Below are 26,366 nucleotides of genomic sequence, written 5' to 3'. Positions count from 1 at the left end.
ATGTGCCAGACCCTAGCATGCCATGCTGACCTAATCAGACTCAGTTCCAGAAAACGGAGTCTAATCCATGACATAGACAAATAAACAAGTAAATACAATACACTGTTATAAATGTCATGATAATATAGATACAAAGTGCCCTAGGACCTACCCAGACTTGAGGTGGAGATGTGGAAATAGGAAGGCTTTCTAGGGGTACCTGGGTGGCTCAGTCAGTTGAGCATCTGCCTTCAGCTCAGGTCATGATCCTAGGGTTCTGGGATTGAGCCCCATGGGGCTCCCTGCTCAACAAGGAGTTGGCTTCTCCCTCTCCCTCTCTCCCCCTCCCCACTCCACCCTTGTGCTCTTACTGTCTCTTTCAAATACATAAACTCTTAAAAAAGAAAAAATGCTTTCTAATGGAAGGGATATCTAAGATGAAATCTAGAAAATGATAAGAGTTGGGATGCCTGGGTGGCTCAGTGGTTGAGCATCTACCTTGGGCTCAGGGCATGATCCCAGGGTCCTGGAATCGAGTACCACATTGGGCTCATCACACGAAGCCTGCTTCTCCCTCTCTGCCTATGTCATTATCTCTCTGTGTCTCTCATGAATAAATAAATAAAATCTTTTAAAAAGAAAATGAGTAAGAGTTAAACAAATTGAAGTAGGAAGAAGAAAGCATATGCCAAATCATGAAATCAAGAGCATATAACAGTGAAAAATGAATAGGAAGAACTTTAATATGTGTAGTGCTTAGAATAAAAAGGGTTAAGTGGTTATTGGCGAGTGTAAAGAAGTAGAACCTGATAAGCTATGCTTAAAAGTTTAGGCCAGAAGAGCAAACAGAAGTTCCTGAGGGATTTTAGCCAGGTGAACAATACGTGCATTTGAATAGATTTTAAAAAGGAAAGATTAAAGGATGGAGATGAAATAGAAGGCTCTTGCATTTACCCAGATGACAGCTAACTGTCAATTTGAACTAGGAAAATAGCAACAGAAATAGAGAAAAGTTGGCAGATCAGAGAAATATTTACAAGGTGGAAGAAATAGGATCCAATTATCTTTAGATATGGAACATAACGGAGAAAGACAAGTTAAAGATCATTTTCAAGTTTCTCCTTTGATGATGCCATTTAATGAGATTAGAAACAACAAAGGATAAGCAAGCATGTGCGAAGAGATAAGATGTGTTGTTTTGAAATACCTATATGATAGCCAAGTGAAAACATCTAATAGGCAACTGTATATACTGGTTTGAAGTTAAGAACTGTTGAGAGGGAATCAATAACTTGGGAATCATCAGTATATGGTTGGTATTTTAAGTCCTAGAAACAGATGATCTAAGAAAAGAACTATAGAATGAAAAGAGAAGACTGCAGGAAAGACTCCTCAGGCAAAGAATTTTGCAAAGATGTGTAAGAAAGAACCAGAAAAGTAAAAGGAAAATTTTACCTAGAATATCATGGAGGTCAAAGGAAGAAAGTGTGTCAGGATCAAAAGTGTCAAATAATGTAAGGATTGAGCCATGCCTCTTGGCTTTAGCAAGATTACTAGTGACTCTGGAGAGAGGAGTTTCATTCAAGCCAAGGAACCTGTGGACTGAAGGAATAGAACTAGTTGAGAAAGTAACAGGAAGTAGGAGTGGAAGCACAAAATACAACTCTCAAAATATGTGACTAAAAGGGATTGGAAAAAGAGCAAGGATCCACAAATGGATGCGAGATCTAAGTATATTTACAAAACAGGAGCAACTTATGCCGTATATAAATTCTAACGGAACATAACAAGAGGAGAAGGGAAAAAAATCCACTGAGCAAGGTCCGTGAGATGATGGCAGGGTATGAGATCTAGAACTCACATAGATTATACCTAAACAAAAGAAAGGGTCCTCTCTGAATTATAAGTAGGAGGGATTGAGTAGAAGGTGGGGATAGTACAGATTTTCTTTATGGCAAAATGTTTATCTCTTAAGAAGGGAGCAGTTGGGGGGAGGGTATAAGTAGCTGGAGTTCAAGGAGAATGAACAAGTTTTTTGTTGTTGTTTGGTTCTTTTAGGATTTTAATTATTTATTTGAGAGAGAGAGAGCAAGTGCACATATAAAATGGGGGAGAGAAAGGGAAGCAGACTCCCTGATGAGGAGGGAGCCAGACTCCAGGACCCCAAAATAACGATCTGAGTTGAAAGCAGATGCTTAAAAAAAAAAAGAAAGCAGATGCTTAACTGACTAAGCTACTCAGACACCCCAAGAATGGACAAGTTTTGAAAGAACTTCTACGGAGAATGAAAAAATAACATTTTCAAAATGGCAAAGATATGCAAAATGTAAGGAAATTTAGGGAACTGCTTACAGATGGTTGAAATGATGAACCATGGGAATTACAGAAAGACAGGAATTAACCAATAGAGAGAATGCTGATAAGTCAAGGACTAGTTCCCATGTACAAAAAAGAAAAAGACAAAAAGAAAGAAAACCTAGTAAAAAAGGACTAATGCAAGAGTAGGAAGGATGGCTTATTATGTCTAAGGAAGAAATATTAGGTAAGACAAAGTCCAGGTACAGCTATAGAAAAAGGTGAAGAAACAGAATGGACATGAAGTTGCTGATAGCCAAGTAACTGAGGAGGTGACATGTTTAATTGGCTATAGACATGAACCTTGTAGTCCCCTTGTAGTTACAACTGAAAGATACAATGAGCCAGAAATATGAGTCTACAGGAATGCTATCCTCAAGCAAGAATTATTCCAATGTTTTAATTTGTTCTGGACTGACACATTCTGTATTAGATACCAAGTATGACAGAATTCATAATTCAAAGTAAAATAATTCTTCCTCTCAAAATCTACTTAAAGCAAACTGGTAGTTGTTAGAGGGGATGTAGGGGAGAGATGGGCAAGATGGGTGAAGGGATTTGGCAGTGCAAACTTCCAGTCACTGAATGAATGAGTCATGGGGAAGAAAGGTACAGCATAGGGAATATAGTCAATAATATTGTAATAACTTTGTATGGCAATAAATGGTAACATCATAGTGAGCATTTCAGTATGTACAGGATTTAAAAATGAATTGCAGGGCAGCCTGGGTGGCTCAGCGGTTTAGCGCCACCTTCAGCCCAGGGTGTAATTCTGGAGACCGGAGATCAAGTCCTACGTCTGGCTCCCTGCATGGAGCCTGCTTCTCCCTCTGCCTGTGTCTGCCTCTCGCTCGCGCGCTCTCTCTCTCTCTCTCATGAATGAATAAATAAATAAAATCTTTTAAAAAAAAATGAATTGCAACGAGATAGAGGCCAGTGCTGGTGCTAACATTCAGGCCCTTCTTTCTATTCCACTACCCTTGGAACATTGGCTTGTTGCAAAATGGATTCTACAGCTCTGCTCTACTCCTCATTCAGGACAGGCAGAAGAAAGAGGAACATCAACAGCTATATCTGTCCTTTCAATTAAGAAAATGAAAAGCTTTCCCTGAAGATCCGGCAGCTAACTTCCCTTAGGTCTCAGGGTCCCTAAGAGGATCACACGACTACAACTAGCTAGGAGTGAATCTACGAGCAGGGGGAAGGTATACCATGATTAACTTAGATCTGTGGTTGTACCTCAACCCCAAGGGAATGTTTTGTTTTGTTTTTTTAAGATTTTATTTATTTGAGACAGAAAGTGGGAAAGAATATGAAGCAGACTACACGCCGAGCCCAGAGCCTGATGCAGGGCTGGATCCCCAACTGTGAGATCATGACCTGAGCCAAAACCAAGAGTCAGACACTTAACCAATTGAGCCATCCAGGCCCCAAACGGAATGTTTTAGTAAGTGTGAAGAAATTTTGATCATCACAATGATGGAAAGAAGCACGTGGCATGACTGGCATCTCATGCCTAGAGGCCAAAAATGCTAAAAACACTGAAATGCTGGAAACAATCCCCTACAATGGAGATTTGTACTGTTCAAAACACCAAAACACCTCCATCAAGAAACACTGGCTTAGACCAGTTTTAACCAGCCACTAGAGTGGGCACATTGCTACTCCACTACAAACAAAGAACCTTTGTTCTGTTAACAAAGAATCTAAGTGGAGGGAGACAGTAGGAGAGTGTGAGGAACAGTCAGAGAGAAGTATGTACCGTGTCATGTAGTTAATGAAGAAGCCATAGAAGGGTTTTTAATTGACAAGTAACATGATCAGATCTTAGATTTATCTGGTAGCAGTACTGAAGATGAAATGGAGACATATGAACCAACCTAACAGAAACCAGTTTAAGAAACCCAGGCCAAGGGCAGCCCCGTGGTGCAGCGGTTTAGCGCCGCCTGCAGCCCAGGGTGTGATCCTAGAGTCCCACATCGGCTTCCTGCATGGAGCCTGCTTCTCCCTCTGCCTGTGTCTCTGCCTCTCTCTTCGCTCTCTCTGAATGAATAAATAAATAAATCTTTAAAAAAAAAAAAAAGAAAGAAAGAAAGAAAGAAAAGAAACCCAGGCCAAGTTGATGAAGGAATGAACTACACTTGGAACAGTGAGAATGGAGAAGAGGGAGCTTTACATACGTAATATTAACGAAGGAAAATCAATCTGTTACTGCATAGGACCTTAGTTTAGACCTGCCTCTCCCACCCAATAGCCATATTGATCTCAAATAATTTACAGAATTCTCAATTCAAATTTCTCCTTGACTTTAAAATACTAGTTCCTAACTCACAAAATTGTTATGGGAATACAACAAGGTAATGAAGTATGCCAAATGCCTATCACAGTATTAGACCAGTTCTTTTTATCATTATCATCAAAGGAAAAGGGAAAAACAGTCCCCAGGTTTCTTTGTTATCTGGAGACAAGTATTTACTTATGGAGAGAAATAGAAATGAAAAGTTCTGGACAGGTTAAGTGCTAGCACATAACAGGCCCTTAATAAAAATGCACTGAGGAAAAAAGAAAAAAACGCACTTAATAAACAACAAACGAACAAAGTAAAGAAGAAACCAATAAAAAGACTCTTGAATACAGAGAACTGGGCAGCCCTGGTGGCACAGCAGTTTAGCACCAGGGGTGTGATCCTGGAGACCAGGGATCGAGTCCCATTTCGGGATCTTGGCATGGAGCCTGCTTCTCCCTCTGCCTGTCTCTCTCTCTCTCTCTCTCTCAATAAATAAATAAAATCTTAAAAAAAAAAAAATACAGAGAACAACCTGGTGGTTGCCAGAGGGGAGGAAAGTGTGGGGATAGGTGAAACAGATAAAGGGGATTAAGAGTACACTTATTGCACTCTTAAAAAAAAAAAAAGTACATTTATTGTAATGAGCACTGAGTAATGTGTAGAACTGTTAAATCATTACATTATACAGCTGAAACTAATATAACACTGTATGTTAATGGTATTTCAAGAAATGAAAGAAATAACATTTTTTAAATGCACTGAATGAATAAACGAATGCTTAAAATGCCTGTAGGAAAACTGAAAGATTTCTCCCTTATGTATCAGGAACTTAGGATCTGGGAAATACAGATCTGGAAGTCACTAGTATATAGGTAGTCTCTGAAAAAAAATGTATGACTGACTGTAATCAAGAGACATGTACTATGGAGGATGGAAAGGAGCAAAGGCAAAATAAGAAATAGCAACATTTTTAAAACCAGGCAGAAAAGTAAACAAAAAACATTCTAAGATAATTATTTCCCATTTGCCATACTTCCCGTTTGACAAAGGAAATTTATTTGTAACCTATGATATTTATATCTAACCACAAGACTTTTGTGGACATTATCATACCCTTCATGAAACAGTACGTGCCAAGATTACAAGGGGAAAAAAGAACATAACCTATATGAGGAAGTTTCTCCTTTCTACTCCTTTTGTTGGGATTTTCATGAAAATATTTTTTTAGTGAAGAAGCTCTAATGGGATATGCCAGATACTTAAATATAATTGATACATGTGATGGGAAAAAGAGGAAGGACAGTATTTCTCCTATGATCATAAATTAGAAAGGGAGAATGTGATTTAAAAACAACATATATTTTGGTCTTTTCCCACAGTTCCTTAAACAGAGCTCCTAAAACCTCTATAATTTCCTGAATGAAAGGGATGATAGAAGCAACTTGGAATATTTGGTCTTTATCCCTGGTTCCTTTGTCCCTTGGAATTTCCTGGGTAATAAAAGCATCTTTTCTTTAATTGAGGCCACTCTTGGTAGGTCCCTAGATAGCTTCAAGATGGGTGCTCATCACCAGAAAGACCAAGGCAAGATTAGAGTACTGGAATTTTCAGCCCCACCCACTGACATCTAGGGAGGCGAGAGGGGCCAGAGATTAAGTTCATCACCAACAGTCCATGATTTATTTAATCAACCAATGAAACCGCCATAAAAACTCCTAATGATAAGGTTCAGAAAGCTTCTGGTTTAGTGAAAACATCGAGGTACTAGGAGGGTGACATGCAAGCTCCACATGCCCCTCACCTATATCTTGCCCTATGCAGCTCTCCATCTGGCTGTTCCTGAATTATATCTTTTATAAGAAATCAGTTAACGGTAAGTAAAGTTGATGTCAGAAAATGGGAGACATGGCTGTTACTCAAAATTGTTGTAAGGTAAAAGAAAGGTTTAGAAGAGATTGATGAATGCAAATGCCAACTACTAAATAGAAAGTTCAAAGGCTTTAGAATATTTTCTATTTGCACAGCTAATCTATTAATCCCTAATAGCCATATGCTCTTCAAATTCTATATTCCACAAATGTTTCCTTTCACCTCATTTTTTTTCAACCTTAACAATATAAATAATATATAAATAATAAAGAGAAATGCTGTATATTGGCTAGCCTTTGGTCTGTTGAACAGACTTTCAGTACACTGATGGAGTAAATACTTTCCACAAATGGAGAGAGAGAGAGAGTGAGAGCAAGCCTAAAAATTAATTAAATAATAAACATTTGTATCATTTTTTCCTCAGGCAAAACTTCTACAAGACTGAATAAACCTCATATTATTTCCTTTTCTTCCCAATTTGTGTCAAACTTACATTTATAATGTAGGCTCTGCTTATCAGCAAAGTTAATATGGAAAAATTACACTAGCTGAAGCATAGCTCCAGGCAGCAGAGATTTAAGAACAATTCTTTTTATAGAGAAGTTGACAGGAAAGCTCCAAAGATGCTATACAATGTTCTGGAGCAAACAGCAATGGATTATGTAACCTAGATCCAAACATCTCTCTTCAAACACATGTACAGAAACCCAATAATATACAAGAAAAGGGACTGTGTTGGCCTCAGGGTGAAAGTTACTATTAACCTTAACTTCCCCTTTTAATCTTACCTTCCCTTCTCACATTATTATGGTACAATTTTTTGTGGAGTTTTCTCTACATATGGTTTCTTTATATCTACAATATATTGCAGAATTTTTTCTATTTAGTACTATATCAATATTATTTATAGAACAGCCTCTTTTTTCTTCCAGTTTCTTCTCATAACCCAGCTAGTATCATAAAGTAAAAATTATACCTTAGTACAGGAGAACCCCGGACGGAGCACACCCTTAATCTATGTTTGACGGATGTGACATTATATCTGCTCTTTAAGCAATCATGTTTAGTACTGAATTCAGGTAAAACACGTGTACTTTTTCCCTAATATATAAAACTTAAACTGGCATAGCCAGAGGCTGTTTATCCTAAGAGTCGCCTCACCCTAAACTGAATTAATACTCTTCCAGTTCTTTTTATCCAATGTGAGGCCTGGGTACCATGGTTCTAAACTCCTAATTGCTATAAAAATAATTTTCTTTCCTGGAGCTAAGCCTGATAATATGGCTCTAACAGATGACCTCTACAATGTAATTTGTAATACGAAAGCCCCAAGTCTGAAAATAATTTTACATATTTTAATTGAACCTAAGAGATATCACAATAGCATCTCCACCCTTGCCAAAGAAGTAAAAAAGGCAATAATAATAATACTGTTTAATAGTATTGTATAATAATCGGCCTAATATTATAACAATATACATTATGTATATTGTATATTATGTTAGTATGCCTAAGCTTAAAATGTTTCTAAAATAAACTTTCCCTTCTAGTTACTCTAAAGTTATTCTTCTATTTTCATATGCCCAGCAAGTAATCATTGTTCAAGATTTCAGATCCAAAATTATTTCCCTTTAATTTTAGAGAAATTGACAAATTTGGATTCTACTGGGTTACAGGGAGGGTATACTTTGACATTGGTGGAAGGGGAACAATATGTTTCCCTTTTCAGTGCCTGCTTCATTCTTCAAAAAGTAATTTCGGGGGATCCCTGGGTGGCTCAGCGATTTAGCGCCTGCCTTCAGCACAGGGTGTGATCCTGGAGTCCTAGGATCGAGTCCCACATCAGGCTCCCTGCATGGTGTCTGCTTCTCCCTCTGCCTGTGTCTCTGCCTCTCTCTCTCTCTGCCTCTCATGAATAAATAAATTTAAAAAATCTTAAAAAAAAAAACAGGTATCTTTATGCATTAAAATATAAAAATAACTGGAGCTCTTCTTAAGTAATTGCCCCTAAAAGTGGCTAGTCATTTACTCTAAACCCATTTCTTCACATAGATTAAGGTCAAGATAGAAAGTTACCTTGGTAAAAAAAAATAAAATAAATTCCAAGATTACAAAATAACAACTACAGATATATACGCCAGTCATAGCTAAAGAGAACGAAATTGCAGGTGGCTTAAGCAAAGAAGAGAAAATAAGAATAGACCCACATTTTCCAAAAAGATGGCAATAATAAACTTCCCACATGTAAAAGGAACTGCCTTCTGCATACATGTGGGGAAAAAAAAAACAATTCTCACAGGAGCATGCTCCTACAGTTGTGAGGACATTTTCCTTAGTCATGATTTTTTAATCCCAATTAAGCCATCCTCCCTATCAAGTATCTGACTTGGCTGGAAGATTAGAGAATACAGTTTGTGGTGGTTAAGGGCATTTTGACTGGTAAGACTCCTCACATTAGTTCTCAAATATGCTCCCAATATATGGAACTAGGGAATAAGGCACTAATTCAGAAATGGAGCAGAGCATGTACAACACAACAAAGTCTTGGAGTACTTAATGATGGCTGCATGATTTAAAAAACTCCACGAGGATCCCGGGTGGCTCAGCAGTTTAGCGCCTGCCTTCGGCTCAGAGCGTGATCCTGGAGACCCGGGATCGAATCCCACATCAGGCTCCCTGCATGGAGCCTGCTTCTCCCTCGGCCTGTGTCTCTGCCTCTATCTCTCTGTGTGTCTTTCATGAATTAAAATAATTAAATAAATAAATAAATAAATAAGCAAGCAAGCAAGCCCGTGACCGGGTGGCTCAGCGGTCTAGCGCCTGCCTTCGGCCCAGGGCGTGATCCCGAGGACCCGGGATAGAGTCCCACGTCGGGCTCCCTGCATGGAGCCTGCTTCTCCGTCTTCCTCTGTTTCTCATGAATAAATAAATAATCTTTAAAAAAAGAAAAAAAAAAAGCTCCTCAAAATACAGGCATGACTGAAAAAGAGGAAGCCTGATGCACCCAGGAGAGGTATAAAGGAGACAGTTGTGGCAGTAAATGGGGCCAGGACAAACATTTAAGAAAACGGAAGAGGAAGGTGAAGAAGAGTGCAATCAAGTTACAGCCATTAAATATTTGAAGAACCGGGAAAACACTCAAAATAAAGCATGACGTATAAAAAATTGGGGCAGGGAATTACGCAGTAGGACCCCCATCTTGTGATACAATTGTGTGTTTTCTTGAAGAAAACCAAATATTGAGCTTGGAGAATCAAGCTTTCTTTTTTTTTTTTTTTTTAAATGTTTTCATCCCACTTTTCTAACTGTCACACAAACTGTACCTTGTAGGCTTGAAAAAGTACACGCTACGCTCGCGTCTCGTGAAAACGTGGCCTCCTTTTCCATTTCACGGACACAACGCGGCGCTCAAGTTCCCACTGTCAGCGGAGTCGGGAAGCGAACCTGGCGACGGAGGCTGCTCCTTCACTTCCGGTTGTAAAACACAGTCCCAGGGAAGACGGGGGTCTTCCAGGTCGTCTAGGCCTCTCCGGGGTAACGGCAGAGCGACGAAGCTTTCTCTTCCGTCCCGCTCTCCAAAAGGGAGCTGAGAAGCTCAGCAAACGGCGCCTCACCGCGGGCTACCTCCAGGCCTCCCTGTCTGACTAGCCGGCTCGGCGGCACGTGGGCGACCAGGGAGCGACGCGACGGCGCCAGGGCGTGATCCCGCCGGCTCCCCCGCACCTCATGCCGCCGCTTCCGGGCTCTCCTGACCCACTGCGCACCCCCGCCGCGCAGCCCCGCCTCCGCCGCAGGCATGCGCAGACGGCAGCCCTCCCGGCGTCCCCTGCTCTCTCTCGAGGCGGCCACGTGGCTCGGGCCTGCGCAGTGCTGCCCTGGTCCGTGAGCCCTGGCACGCCCTGCGTGCGCCGCCATCACTGCCTTTGAGGCCCGACGAGGCGCTGCTCGGTTCCCATGCCCCCCGCAGGCTTCCTGGGAGCGAGAGCCGGGCTTCCCTTGCTTCTAACCATCCCCGCCCACCGCGGGATACACTCCGACACGCCTGTCTGACCGTCCCTTCCTCAGCCCCCGCCTGATTTTGTGTTTACTTGGCCTGACTTAGACTTCCCTTCCATCCATCTTCCTCTTCCCAAGGCAGCAATTACCCCCTGCTCAACAACCGTAGTGGTGAAATGGCTGCAGGGACACGTTAGTTGGGGGAGGGGGGGAGGGGAGGGGGATTGAAAAAACAACAGTTTAATAGATTTAAGATTCTTCATCACGTGGTTTCTACTTCCATCATCTTTTCCTAAAAATATTATTTTTAAAGTGTTTTTATGGGAGCCCTAGGGTGGTTCTGAAAGTCCCAGGCAGCCCGGTAATTCTCAGTGACCGCCAACAAGATAACCTTTCCGGAAGTAGGCTCCATCCTGAATTCCAAAGGAACACGTTGCCCATCCTGCCTAGGCCAAGAGAGCGTGATGAGCCCTATAGGGTGCGCCCTAAATACCTAAACGAAGGGTTTAGCCTGCCAGATACATTGGTATTCAGCAATGCTAGCTGTGATTACCACGCTGCGCAAGGAAGCAGAAACAGATTTGATCAGATGCCACAGTAGGGAAAGAACTGATCCTTGAAGTAGTGAGCCCCATACCAATATAACATTAACCTGGCCATTAGTTTCACTGCCAATTTCCTTTTTTTTTTTTTTTAAGATTTTATTTATTTATGCATGAGAAGCACACAGAGAGAGGCAGAGACATAGGCAGAGGGAGAAGCAGGCTCCCTGCAGCTTCTGATGTGGGACTCGATCCCAGGACCCCGGGATCACGGGATCACGCCCTGGGTCAATGGCAAGCGCTCAACCGCTGAGCCACCCAGGGGTCCCTCACTGCCAATTTCATGTGCTCTCATACAACACACACTCACTGTTGATCTCACTTTCCATAAAGGAAACTCTAATACTGTTGGGGGGAGAGGGGGGCTTGCCACTGCTACTTAAAATGTTCTACTTTACAGTGAAAGGAAGGAACCATACACAGAAAAATGATTTGATTTAAACCTAAGGTATAGTAAGATGCTATATGACAAGGTTTGGCTACTTTCAGAAAACGCCACTCTAGAAAATAAAAAAATATATATATATATATATATTATTGGAGATAGAGTCCTGCAGCCTGTTAGATTATTGAGAGAAGGAAAGAGAGGAAGAGAAGGGATTAAAGAATTTTAGCATAAACTCTGAATTGAGGAGATGAGGGGGAAATGTGGAGGGGATGAGACTGGTAAACTGTTTTGGAAGGTGAAGTTGGTGCAACCAATGTTCAAAACAGCAATGTCCACAATAGCCAAACTGTGGAAGGAGCCATGATGTCCTTCAATGGATAAAGAATATATTTTATACACACACACACCCAATGGACTATTAGCCACCAGAAAGGATGAATACCTACCATTTACACTGATGTGGATGGAACCAGAGGGTATTATGCTAGGTGAAATAAGTCAATCAGAGAAAGACAATCATCATATGGTTTCACTCATATGTGTAATATAAGAAATAGTGAAGAGGACTATAAGGGAAAGGAGCGAAACCGAGTGGGAAAAATTAGAGAGGAAGACAAACAATGAAAGACTCCCAACTCTGGGAAACCAAGAGTTGCAGAAGGGGAGGAAGTTGGGGGAGTAGGGTGACTGGGTGATGGGCTAGGGAGGTCACTTGATGGGATGAGCACTGGGTGTTATACTATATGTTGGCAAATTGAATTTAAATAAAATATTCTTTTAAAAAAGGAAGGTGAGGTTGGTTAAGAAACATAAAAAAATCAATTTGAACAAATAAGTTTTGATATATTGTCTTCCAGGAAGAGACAATAATAGAGCCTTTTTAAAAATATATTTTAGAAATAATATTAATATCTTGTATTTTAACTATACTACTTAGAGTCTTTTTATTGAATTTATTTGTTTGTTTGTTTGTTTGTTTATAAAAAAGGAAGGAGCCCAGCACCTGGTTGTTGAAGACCGTACAAAACCACTCCTTATTTTAAACAAGTCCCTTTAAAAATAAATAAATAAACCAAGTCCCTTTAGTAAGGCTAGGACAAACTCAAACTTAATGATGTGTGGATTTTTTTTTTCTAAACAACCTACTACAAGATGACAAACATAGAAAAGAAATTGGTGAACCATTTGCAAGTTTATCAAATTAAAACCGGCTACTACCATTTCAAATGTTCTGGGTTTTTATGTTGTGTGAATGGAAATCATAGTTAACTGTTAACAAAGATGCTGCTTGATGCACACTACTCACTAGGAAGTCCTTCAGGAAGGTCACTGTGAAGGGTAAAGCAATGCTGCTGGCTGATTTTGTTAACATAATCCCAGGCTTAGCCATATAGTGGGAAAAATGAAGTGAAAGAAGAGCTTTCTCTTCAGCACAGTATTTAACGAAGTAAAAATAAGGATGCCAATGAAAGGATCTTAGGTAAATTCTAAAGTACCTACTAAAGGCTCACATCAGTTGGGGGGGCGGAATATTATATAATGCTTTAAAATAACTACAACATAAATTTTTATTTCATAAATATCGGTTTATGCCATTTGGTGAATCAAGTTAACACTCACAACTACAGCTGTAACATAAAATGTTTCCAGAGGGGGAAAACAATGAGAAATCTCTAGACCAAAACACTGTCTTACACTGAAAGGAAGGTAGATCAAAACACACCATTTCCATAATTTAAAAGCTCCTAAAACTTGGATTTTCCTGTAACCAAAAAAGGTAACCTCCTGATCAACTCATACACAGTCTTGTATCAATTTCTATGCACTTATCACACTCTTCATATTTGATTTCACTTTTTTGGATGCCAGCAAAAATCTTCACGGAAGTCAAAAATATCCTTTAGAACAGAATTTCTTTTCCAAACAGTACAACTTGAAAACTTGAAGAGTCACAGTGCCCTCTAGTGACCCATTGATAAGCCTGGCTTTTATTATAATATCAGAAAACAAAAAGTATAAATGAGTCTTAAATGTTTTCAGGGAGGTTTTTTTCCCCATACATATTTATAATCACCAATCTCTATTTCTTATTGAGGAAAGTATATATTACAATCAATTAGCCACATATAACACTGGAGAATGACCCTTTTATATCCAGTGCTCCCACAGTTACATTGTATCTGGAAGGGGGAAAAGGCTTCATTCCAATCAATCCTACAAAACAAGATACGTTAATATATACAAATGTAAGATTCTTAATTTATAATTCTGATAGGGACAGGTTTATGAAGCTGTACTGTTGTCCCAAATCTGTCAAAGCCTGACAATGAGACCAGTGTTAAGGAATTTGATCTCACTAGAACCTCATTTTTCTTCCTCTTAAATGAAGAAAGGATTGGTGCAGATGCAGGGAAATGGACTCTAAACACTTCTAGGAGGAGCAATGATTCTACAGCCTTTCTCGAGGGAAAAATGGCAATAACTTTCTAACAATTTCCTAAGTACACTGGCAATAACTCTCAAAAACTAGGAGTTTCCAAATGTACATCGCCTTAGTGCCAGAATAATGGCCAATATTGAAGTCATACTCTGTCCCACACACTCTTTTAAGTGCTCCTAGTATATTGCTCATTTAATCCTCAGAAAAAATTCTATAAAGTTGTACTAAGAATTAATCCCATTTTACATGTCAGGGAACTGAGACACTAAAATTTGCCCAAGTTTACAAAATCAATAATTGGATACAAATCCAGGCTGTATGGTTCAAAGCCCATGCTGCGAACTATTATCCTATATTCCAGAACTTCATCTTCTGGGAATTTATCCTAAGAAAATCATCAAGTATGTATGCAAAGAATTTTCAATGAGGGTGTTAATATCAGCATCATTTATAATAGGAAAAAAAATGGAAAATAACCTACGTAACCAAAATTAAGGCATTCATTGAAATGATTGTTAAAGCCAAACCATTGATTCATAAAGAATTAATGATATGGAAAATGTTCCCAAATATATTAAGCAAAAATAGCAAGTTAGAGACCTTGCATACATTCATAAATGTATACTCCCATTTTTAAAGAAATATATATTTAAGAGAAAGGAAGGAAAATTGAAAATGTGTAAATAATAATTATGTTGTAAGCATATCATAATGTATAGAAAAACTGAATCATTCTGTTTTACACCTGACACTAATATAACATTATATGTCAATGATACTCAAATTTAAAAATTATAATACTAATGTGTAGAGAGTAAGTGGTCAGAGTAGGGGTAATGATTTTTATTCTCTTTTCTTTTTTATGTCCATTTTCCAAATTTTCTATAAATAATTCTAAAAATATTTTATATTTCTAAGAAATTAAGATTGACTTTTAAAAAAAGATTGTATTTTTTTACTTTTGCAAAAACTTTTTTTAAAGATTTTTGTTTATTTATTTGAGAGAGAGTAAGAGCAAGAGAGGTCACAGAGGAAGAAGCCGACTCCCTGCTGAGCAGGGAGCCTAATGCAGGGCTTGATCCCAGGACCCTGGGATCATGACCTGAGCTAAAAGGAGACAGTTAACCAACTGAGCCACCCAGACACCCTTCAAATTTTTATTTTAAAGTTGGAAAGTTTTGACTTTTAAACTTTTGCTTTTGACCACTACTTTTCCATGTTTGCACTTGCTATTTTAATTCCAGTTTAGTTAACATAGAGTGTTATATTATTTTCAGGTGTAAAATACAGTGATTCAACAATCCCATACATCACCCAGTGCTCATTGCAACAAGTGCACTCCTGGGGCACCTGGCTGGCTCAGTCAGTAGGTAGAGCACGGAACTCTTGGTCTCAGAGTCATGAGTTCAAGATCCACATTAGGCATGGAACCTACTTTAAAAAACAAAAAAGTGCATTCCTTAATCTCCATTACCTATTTCACCCGCTCAGAGAAATGCAAATCAAAACTACAATGAGATATCACCTCATACCTGTCAGAATGGCTAAAATCAACACAAGAAGCAACAAGTGTTGGTGAAGATGTGGAGAAAAAGGAACCCTCTTGTACTGTTGGTTTGAATCCAAACTGGTGCAGCCACTGTGGAAAACAGTACAGCAATTCCTCAAGAAGTTACAAAAAGTAGTACCCTACAATCCAGTAATCACTCCACTGGATATTTACCCAAAAAATACAAAAATACTAATTCAAAAGGATACATGCACCCATATGTCTAGTGCAGCATTATTTACAATAGCCAAATTATGGAAGCAGCCCAAGTGTCACTGATAGATGAACAGATAAAGAAGATGTGATGCACACACACACACACACACACACACACACACTGGAATACTACTCAGCCATAAAAAAGAATGAAATCTTGCCATTTGCAATGACATAAATGGAGTTAGAGTATAATGTTAAGCAAAATAAGGCAATCAAACACAAATGCCATATAATTTCATTCATATGTGGAATTTAAAAAGCAAAACAAATGAGCAAAAGGAACAAAAGAGAGAAAGACAAACCAAGAAACAGACTCCTAACTGTTGAGAACAAACTGATGGTTACCAGAGGAGAGGTTGGTGGGAATGGATAAAAATATTTTATTTTTAATGAGAAATTCAAGCCAAATGTGCTCTAAGATACTTTCTAGCTCTAAATATTTATGATATGGAAATAATAAATGGAGAATAGTCGTGGAATTTTAGATGTAGGAGGAGAAAAAAACTTACCATCCCTCCAGAGGTTCCCATATCTGCTTGATTCTCAGAATCACCTAGACTAATCAGAGACAAACTACTAGCCTCCCTCTTTTTCCAATCCAGATCACCTGAGGATGAGATCCAGGTGATTCTTATGTGCTGACAGTGTGGGAAACCACTGATTCATTCCCACTGAATCATTTCAATCCTCTGACTGGCATATAAAACCGCACTCTTTTAATCCAAATGAAGACCAGAGCCTTCATATACTGTTGTCTAGTATAAGCAATCCAATTGATACTGACAAATTTCAATTTCAGGTTCAATTTTTTAATTTTCATGAGGAAAAATGCATCTTAAACAATCAATTTGCTAATAAAAAATTATAGGCATAAAATAATGAAAGTCAGACCTACCAAAAATGAGCAGAGAGAATGTATTTTTACCTATAATTAATTTGCACATAGCTTGTTCACATTTCTCTACTACGTATTTAATTAAAGGAACCAAAATTTCTTAGAGTTCACAGAGCACAAAATCAGACCCAAGCAGAAAGAATATTTTTGATACTATGGGCAGGGGGTTGGGGAGGGTGGAGTTAATCCAACAAGAAAGTTTTGTTTCAAGCAAAAGATTGTCCAAAGCCGCCTCAGTAGTCCTAGTTGCACCGAGAAAGGAAAAGCCATTCTGGACACAATGAAAACATTTGTCAACAAAGGGAAACTCTTACAAAATCTTCCTTGAAGTTCCAGAATTTAAATGTTTGTCACCTTTCCTGGAGCCATTTGGCATATTCTTAGAGCAGCAATTTTTATTTGTGGTACAGTAACCTAACTGGTCTCAAATTGATGGTACATAAAGAGCTAGAGTTACAGTAACTCACAAGCGATACTTATCACCAGACTCTATTTTATCCAAGCCACAGACCTAGTTGTGTGGTATGCCCAAGTCGCTTTGTACATGAAGACATCTGCCAAGTGTACCCCAGGAGGAAATAGGGGGCTGACTACTGATCCAAAAAAAGTATAAGCAAATAAATATGGAAGGTAAGATGGTTCATCTCTCATTCCTACCACTTAAAAAGAAATAACTCCTGATGCACCAGTCTCAACAAACATACATACACACACTCAGAAAACATTTAAAAATAAAAACCAAGACCAATGTTGAACTGGAAAACTCTGTGAAGATGGTGCAGTAATAGTATCGAGGTAATGTGAATTGTAGATAGCATTTGCTGTTGCCCTGATTGCTTGGATGACTCGTCAGATGACACCCTCCTCCAAGCCTTAACTGCAAACTGCTTCAATTCCCTTACCTATGCTTTCACTCTTCTTTCTTAGAGTTCTGGAAAATGTTCTACTCAAGGCAGCAAGTACACACATAGCCCAGATGAACTATAATGAAGGTGGCAAGAAACCAAGGAAAAGAGAAGGCAGTATTAGTTCAATTGTTTCCTTTGCACAGGGAGCAGATGGACTCCAAAGTCTAATAACCCTTTTGTACCTCAGCTAAGGCTGACAATACATCATTATATTCAGATGGGAGCAAGAAGAAGGTGCCTAGCAACTTGGACTTAGAATGCCTGAGCTTTTGTCAATTTACGTCATAATCTTAATATTAAACAGGCTTGCTCTCATTTGCCAGTCATCACCTCATTTTATGTTTTTCAAACACAAGAAGATTAAATAGTCTTTCCTGAAAGCACTTTAGCCCCTTAGATATAGAACAGTAGTAGTATTTAAGAGTCTCCCCTTATAAATGTATACATAAAACTGCCATGAGCCTTGATGGAAATTATATAAGTAGGGGGGCCTGCCATGGGTAACATTCTCATTAGCCACAGCATGCACGTAACCCAGAGTCTTTTTGGAATTCAGATACCAGGGACTTTCCTTGGACTTCATTGTGTTTGTGTGCTTTGTGGATATAAGAAGTTATTAGAACTTCTATTTAGTTTTATCTTTTCCTTCTTTAATGTCTATTTGTCTACATTATAAAATATGGCCAATTATATATATAGTATCTTATAATGAAAATAAAATGTGTTTTGAGTTGTATACTCAAATACTTTAAATGTCTAGATCATGGTATGTGATCAATTAATAGTGATGAAGGGTAATAAGGAAAGAATAAAGAAAGGAAGGAGACCTGAGAATGAATCAAAATCACTGGACCATCAGTGGACCAAACACATACCCTTCTCACAAGGAGAAAATTCTATTAGTAACATATGATCTAAGGGATGGCAATCACCATTTCTCTCCAATATCCTACTGTGATATCTAATTATGTCAACATAGGAGGGAGACATAGCTTGTTAATCTTCCATCTTACTCTACGGTAAAGAAGAAAAATATTGGGGAAAATTAACTTTTATCCAGAAACACAGAAATATTGGTTGGAGATGTCAATAACAAACCTAGTCCTCAGATACCAGATAAAGGGCTTCACATATAGCTCATATTCTTCTGGCTTTCTCACTGGAGATGCCAATGAAAAAAGAGGAAGAGATAATTATATAAACAATAAATCTGAGTCATCGCTGAACTCTTACAAATATTTCAACAAAAATAATTTGAAAAGGAATAAAAAATGCTTCTAGCAGAATTATCCTTACTTATGATGAAAAATACATAACTGAGCATGTTATTTTTAATAGGACCCACTCTCCCCAACAAGGACATTTAGAGTTTGGAATAACTTCAAGGAGGAGAGAATCAGGAGATTTTTCTAGACCACATGGTTATCAACTCAAGGAGAGAGGAATGTTCCAGCACAAACATGATTTGGAAGAGAAAAATTTTCCCAACATGATATTGATGAGTGTTGGTCTAACATATCTTCTCCATTCTTCTGCCAATGCTATACTCTCCTACCATATGACAACTTTCAGTGAGAAAAGTTATAAATGTGTATCTTATCCTTATCTTCTCCCTATCCTTTGGTATGTGACCGTATACTTGGAAGATCTGGAGTGAAGTAAATGTTTCAAAGGACCATAAAATTGTATGAAGAAGAAAAATGTGATAAGAGCAGATGTACTATAAAACAATTAGTGGAGACAAAGAAGAAACAAAATGAAAGTCATTTTAGCCAGGCCATTCAAGGCTTCTCTCTCAAATGGATATTCTGCTTCAAACACAAAGAAGGGTTTGTTTTCTTCCTTATCTTTCACAGCCATTCTAAATCTGTTCAAATATCATTAGACTTTTTCAAGATTTATGTTAAACTTCTGCAAGAGCTATTTTAGAATTCTTAATGTACAGAAATAAAAGTAGCCAAAGATCCTTCTCCAAGGTTCTAATTTCAGCTGGACAACTGACTTCTTGTGGAGTCTTAAGAAAGTATTTTAACCTTTCCAGGTCAAGGCCACAGCTTTCTCATTGGTAAAATAGAGCTGAATATCTTCCTAGAATTTCCTCATAAATTGTTTTGAAATTCAAAAAAACCACTGGGAAGTGTTGAAACATTTTGCTACTTTTTTTTTTCCTCCAAAGGTAAAAAGGGATTCTCCCTCCAATGAAGGAAAAACATGAAATCTACATGATTAAGTCATTTTAGATGCTTAAATATACAGCATTGTTAAAAAGGGTCCTCAAACCTTCAGCCCTGGATAACCTCTCACAATTGGGCCACTGTTTAATACATTCTTATAATGCCAAGGTTTTAGAAAAGAGGGTAAAAATACCTTCTTTGGGCAATTTGTGTGCAAATGAAACAGCTTATTAAAGATTCCCTCAATGAGAATGTGTAAACACTGGTCTTGGCCACAAAGAAACAATTTCCTGGGGCAAACTTCATGGTCTGATTTCCCAGAAATACCCTGGAAAATGAACAGAAGGAAACGCCTTATAGTGCTTTGTCTGAAGCCACAAAATATACACATAGGGTCCCACCCAGCTGGAATTTAACCCTGTGGCCCCCAAAAAGAACAAAAATAAGAAGAAAAGTTTCATAATGAAGCCACTGTACAAAAAATTGTATCTACCCTACCTACGCATGAAGGCCAATGTAACTATGGTCCAAGAAACAGAGTTCCTTCAGAGTGGAAACGTAAACAGGTGCCCTGTGATATTTTTTAGGCAAGAACCATTCAAGTTTACCTCCTCTCCTCTCAGCTCTACTTAGTTTAAATCCATCAGAGGGAGAAGTAATAGGATATTACTTGCTAACTTATTCCATTTAGAAGGGACTAAGTGAACATTTACAAGAATATGTCTATCAAAGGTTACATTTAATTTAAAGTTTAAAAAACTGTCATTATTGTAATTGTCAATATAACAGAAGAGGGTTTAGAACGATTCACTATTCAGTCCATCCTTGAATATTATCCTATATCTCTACTACCATCTTATGTATAAAATCAGGCTATCAATGTCTTTCTATCCTATTTCTATTCCCTCAAACCAGCTTACAGCCAAGAATAGCCACTTCTGTTAGCAGATTAGAAACTACATTAGACTCAACGTAGACTTCTCTCTCCTTATTCTCAATTGATCAACAATCCTTTTAAATATTAGTTTAGAAATGCCTCTCCCTCCTCCGCCACTACCATGGTCCCAGCCTTTGGCATCCTTCTCCAGTTGCTTCCAACGTTGCCTTTCTACCACTAGCTCTCAACACTGGTTGCACTCTAGAATTACCTCAAAGTATTTGAAAAATACCCCAAACTTTTACACAAACATCCTTAAACAGTAAGATCTTGTTACTTGCCTCCTTAACTCAAAAAAAAAAAAAAAAACTTTAGTATAGAAACCTATGAAATTTATCTTATTCTTTTTAAATGAGAGTACTTTATAGTAATATTTATGTTCATATTATTAGGACACACAAGTATCTCTGGTCCCTGAATAAATGCCTGTTACATTTATTTTGCACAAGAAATTTTTCTTAGGGCAAAACTACCCACAGATTGCAGGTTGTGATAACTGAGTTAGGAATAGTTATTGTTATTATTTGATTAATAGGCCTAGGGGATTTAAATTTTAGTTCTGATTCTTGATTAAGTAATCTGCGCTGCTAAGCATAAGTTCCTTTTTTAAAAAATGGGAATAATATTGTTCCTACATACCTCAAAAAATTATTGTCAGGAGTAAATGGGATAATATATTTGAAAAAGTATGACCTACAAATCCCAAATGCCCTCCTCTTCAATATATGCATTTTATTCCTAAATAGGCTATAAACCCTTAGATTAGCTGTAGTTTGTTACAAACTACAAATTAAACAATATTAGAATAAATATTAGAATATTTAATTGCAAATTAAACAACATTCTAAAAAGAAGATGTACTTTTCAAGAGATTTATTATCTCTGTTATCACTTATGCTAACTGTATACCATAGGCAGCCCTCTATTTAAAGAAACTATAAGTCAGAGTATATGGAACCCTTCTCAGGCTGCCAGCACTTTCTCCTTCATCTCTAATCATTCCCTACTGTCCTTGGCAAGCCCTCCCTAAATCTGCAAATAATTCCTACTCCCTAATTTCAAAGACAAGGAAAAACACTCCAAACAACAGGTAAATTGCCAGCCATGTCTTGCTTCTACATTGGATAATCAGGCACAGTTATCTTCTAAACTCCTCTGCTGCAGAAAACACAGGAGGAACTGCTGCTGAGGGTGAAGGTACTCACATCTGCTAAGAGTGTATCCTCGTGTGTTTGCCTGTGAGAAACAAGAGGGTGTCTACATGTAAATTCTTACGATGGAATTGAATGAGTGCAAGGGGAAGGTAGAGAGCCAAGACTGGTTTCAGTCCAAAGCCACACGATAGACACTCAGATTTAAATCTGCTTTGTATCCCAGATTCCCCCCTTGAAGATTAATGTAGACTTCCACCTGATTCAGAGGCCATAAGAATAGTTCGAGGGACTTGAAGGGATTTCTAATCATATCCAAATATACCAGATAAATCCTAGTTAAGTTCAAATCTTAGCCAAAAAAAGCAAACAAACAACAACCACAAACCCTTTTTATGAAACAGTGTCCACCTGAATAAAAATTTCCTTATCCTAGATATGTAGAAATATAGGCAAGTTTTAACACTAACCCAATACATGATTGAGAATACAAATTTAGTGGACTCTTCAATTAAATGATATTTAAATGTAATATTCACTTATTTCTTATCCAGCTGATTATTTATTATGTTGAAGGTATTACACTCAATTTTCACTTGGCAAAATTCATCTTTTTTTATCAAATAGTTCATAATATACTATTATTTCTCGACCATTTAGAGTTGTTAAATCTTTTGAAAATCTTATTAAAGATACAATTGCCCTTACCAGAAATACACAAATACATGCAAAATTTGCATCAGTTTTAAGGGCTGAAGTCTACCTAATGCTTATTAGTAACAGTTAACATTCAAGAAAAAATAAGAATGAAGGTAATAAAAACAAAGTAGCAAAATATGAAAGCAATAAGATCCATTGAAAGAGCTTAGAACAAGGAGCATTTATTTGGCCATAGAATTCTCAGGTAAAGGTTCATATGGAGGACGCTTTGAGGTTTGACCTAGAAGGATGAGTAGGACTTTGCCAGACAGAAGTGGAACATTCAAGGCTACAGGAATGGCATAAGCAAAGGTAGAGAATCATGTAAATATATGAATGTTAGGCAAGTTCAAACAAGAAAACATTTAAAATCTCACTAGAAAGTTTGGATTTCATCCTATAAGTAAAACTAAGTCATTTATGTTTTTTAAGCAAGAGAGAGAAATGATCAGAATGGTGCACTATAAAAATTATTTTTGTGACATTAAAGTATAAACTGGTGCAAGATAAAGATTAGAGAGAAGGTTATTGCAATGGTATAAGAAAGAAAAGAGTCAGGGGCAGTAAGTCTCATATAATGACACTTTAGAGGTAGAACCAAGCAAAATTAGCCATTCATTAAAATGTGGAGAGTGTAAGAGAAGAGGGGATTAGATGTGATTACATAGGTATCTCTTTTAAAATGTTAGGAAATACAGGAAATGAGGCACATTTTGTGCGAAAGATTGGTTTATTTAGAGCACTTTGAGTTTAAGCTATTAATTATTTCTAAAAACACAAGATTTGACTTATGAATCTATATCCATCAGAATACTTATAGTATTAATAATGATAATATTAAAAGAAAAGAGACTAAACAAAATCTTGAGACTCTATCAGGAAATTGAACAATCCTCCAAGAGAATTTTCAAACTTTATTCAAACAAATAGGAATTCAGTGACTGTTTTGCAACTCATATCACATTTCCAAGTCCCAGCCTCTTTAGTTTTATGCTTTGCAACTTTTATACTTTGCACAAACTAACCTACACCATGTAAAAATAGAAGGTGTGCCAATATTCATCAATAAGCAGAAATAAGCAATGTTGCCAACCTCATTAAAAACACTGATTCCTCCAAAGAGAAAGAATCTCAGCAAATGACTCGGGGCAACAGTTACTTGACAACAGCAGGCAGCAGAAATTTGATTAGAAACCATCTTCTGCCTCCAACTCAGCCCTCTCAAAATAATAGATTAAGAGATAAAAGGGACGTGAAAGATCATCTAATGCAACCTTTTTTGAAAAAAAAAAAACTCACACAAAAAATGGTAATGCTCAGGGATATTAAGGAAGTCACTTTGGTAATAAACAACAGAAATGGAACTAGAACTTTGTCTCCTGACTCTCATTTCAGGTGTGCTTTCCTCAGTCCCATATTTTCAAATGTTTCTTTAAGTCATGAATTAACCCAGTGGACTTGGAGTTAACCTATGACGTCCCACAGAGCAGGCCTCAGGAGAATATTGAGCTGCCATACTGATGGATTATTGGGGTTGCTTCCAGCTGTTTGGACAGAACCACTCAAGCATCTGGCAGAGTTGAGGGATGAGTGGCTACACATGTGTGCTTACTGAGGAAAAGGCTAGAAAAGGGAAATAGCTTGTTCACAGATGCCCTCCACTGCCCTTTTCTGCATTTCTTCTCCAACAGTGGCTTCTAAGAGACCTGATATCAAAGGACTCCATGTCCTCTGCCCTACAGCCTGCCCTTCTCTCTCTGAGCCTCATGCCCCCAAGTTATCTATCCCTATTCTTTCCTTGAGAGATTGCTAGTACTTAAAAATTGCTGCTCCAAGGAATAAAGAAACAATGTAATGAAAACAGTATTTGAACTTCAGAGTTTGGGAAGCTATAATGAAAAGGCCCCTTCACTACACTGTTACAGGAGCAGAAACCAAATGCATTATCAACAATGGCTGGAAAATCAGACTCTGGGAGCAGGACTCAAGAATCTGTTCAACAAACTCCACAGGGGATTCTAATGTTCAGCAAGTTTAGAAAATCTCCAATATAATCTTTATGCAAATAGTTTTCCCTGAGATTACATTTTGGATGTCCATTTCAATAGCTAACCTGAAACTCTTAAACAGGAAAGACAACACAAAACTGCTAGAGATTGAATGTGACAAAGCCATTTCTGAAACTAGAAGGTTTTAGAGATTTCTCCTGCAGAAGAATTCTGCATGCACTGCAGAAATTTCCCAATGTTGCACTTCCATGGAAAGGAAGATTAAATACACTTGTTTATTTTTCCCATCTTTTTTCTTTAGATTGCAGACAGAGAGTAAAATCCATAAACAAAACAAAACAAAAAGGTACCAATTTCAACGTAATTCCTGAAGGAGAAAAAAGAAACTCAATGTAGACAAAATTTGATAACCAATTTACTCTCCATATGCTGAATCCTTAACATGTTCTCTGCTTACGTGCCAAACAAGGATTTATGTGCCCAAAAATATTCAACTCACTTGACACTTTACATTAAGAAAAAACAGCAGGCTTCTCATTCAGTGAGACTCTGCTCCATGGCTATTTATAAATGAAGTAGAATAACAAATCATTAGGACATGTTTGAGAGGGGGGAAAAGGCATGAATAACTACAGTTAGTATATTTCATGTGTCAGTCTACTATCTCAGCATTTATAGAGCCCACAGGAGGAAATTTTTTTGATATTTCTTTTCAGTTAAAACCAGCTGGTAAAATTTATAGCTTTTCTGGTTCACAGAGAACTATGGCCTTTGTAAAGGAAGGGTGTTGAGCTTTAAGTAGGTAAAGAGTAAATGATATTACCAAGAAATATTATTTTTCAACTTATTTTATACTGGCTCTATATCACAGTCTAACTTCAATGTTTCTCCAGAACCTTCTAAAACAGAAAAAGAAATCATGTCAGAATATTAGATTAGTCTTACAGAATGAATATCTCAAAGGAGAAATAGTTTTCTGTGTTAGATGAAGTTTCTTTTGGATAAAGTCAGGTTGTACCTGCACACAAATGATCCTTAACAAAACATTACATTTATTAACTAAGATAAAGGTTAGTCAGCAAGACCTGTCATATCTTGCTCTATTTCAACACTGAATATATATATATATATGGAATTCCATATATATATGGAATGTTTTTCCCATCCAGTAGACACCAGGAAAATATAGAGAAAATGGAGCTAATTTTGGATTACTTATCAAGTGGCACATTCAGGAAACCATAGAGTAAGTGTCAGGATATTTGGGGTGCACCAAAATAATACTGTGATGGGATTAAGATTATTGCGCAAGAGGATTCTGGTCAACTGGCAATGCTCTATGCCTTAATCTGACTGCTTACTTTGTAAAACTTAGTGAATTACATTCTTTGTAAGCTTTCTACACATTTGTTACATTTCACAGTTTAAAAAAAAAAAGTTAAACAAAAGAGAATATATCTCAACCATTCATTAATCTCTGCCATCTCCCGAGGATACCTTAAAATTACATTGAAAGGATTTTTTTAAGTTCCAAACCCATAGAGCAAAAAGAATAGAATAATATAGAAAATAGAGATTTCAACTAAATTTTGGAAGGTGGAAAGTACATGGACTTATAATAACTGACTTAGAAGAAAAGAGAAAAACCAAATTCCTACACAGAAACAAGACACAAATATTGAAAAAAGTCTCAAGAGTTGGATCTTACAAGTACCACTGAAGTTCAGGTATTGTAGGACCGAGAATAGAAGGGTTGGTTATCAGTCTGTGTAAGAAGCAGTTAAACTCCTAGATGCCCTCCATCGCCTCAGTAAAACATTTTTAAAGTTAAACCTTGGAAACTTTAATTAGGAGTCATTGGGCACAGCTAAAGGCAGAGATGCCATACTGAGTGAAATTTATATATAAA

The 26,366-nt window shown here is 37.6% G+C and overlaps 1 long non-coding RNA gene across 1 annotated transcript in view; it reads right to left on the bottom strand.

Annotated features, from left to right (window-relative positions):
• The window catches only part of LOC144291526 (uncharacterized), a 32,002-nt gene extending 21,785 nt beyond the window's left edge, over positions 1-10,217 (bottom strand). The window contains exon 1 of the long non-coding RNA XR_013358848.1: positions 9,814-10,217. This is a non-coding gene — a long non-coding RNA (uncharacterized LOC144291526). The remainder of the gene's footprint in view (positions 1-9,813) is intronic.
• Between the last annotated feature and the right edge of the window lie 16,149 nt (positions 10,218-26,366).

The sequence above is a fragment of the Canis aureus genome, chromosome 20 (assembly GCF_053574225.1).
Source record: "Canis aureus isolate CA01 chromosome 20, VMU_Caureus_v.1.0, whole genome shotgun sequence".
Taxonomy (NCBI): Eukaryota; Metazoa; Chordata; class Mammalia; order Carnivora; family Canidae; genus Canis; species Canis aureus.
Note: the sequence above shows the minus strand (reverse complement) of the source record. Positions and strands in the feature narration are given on the sequence as shown.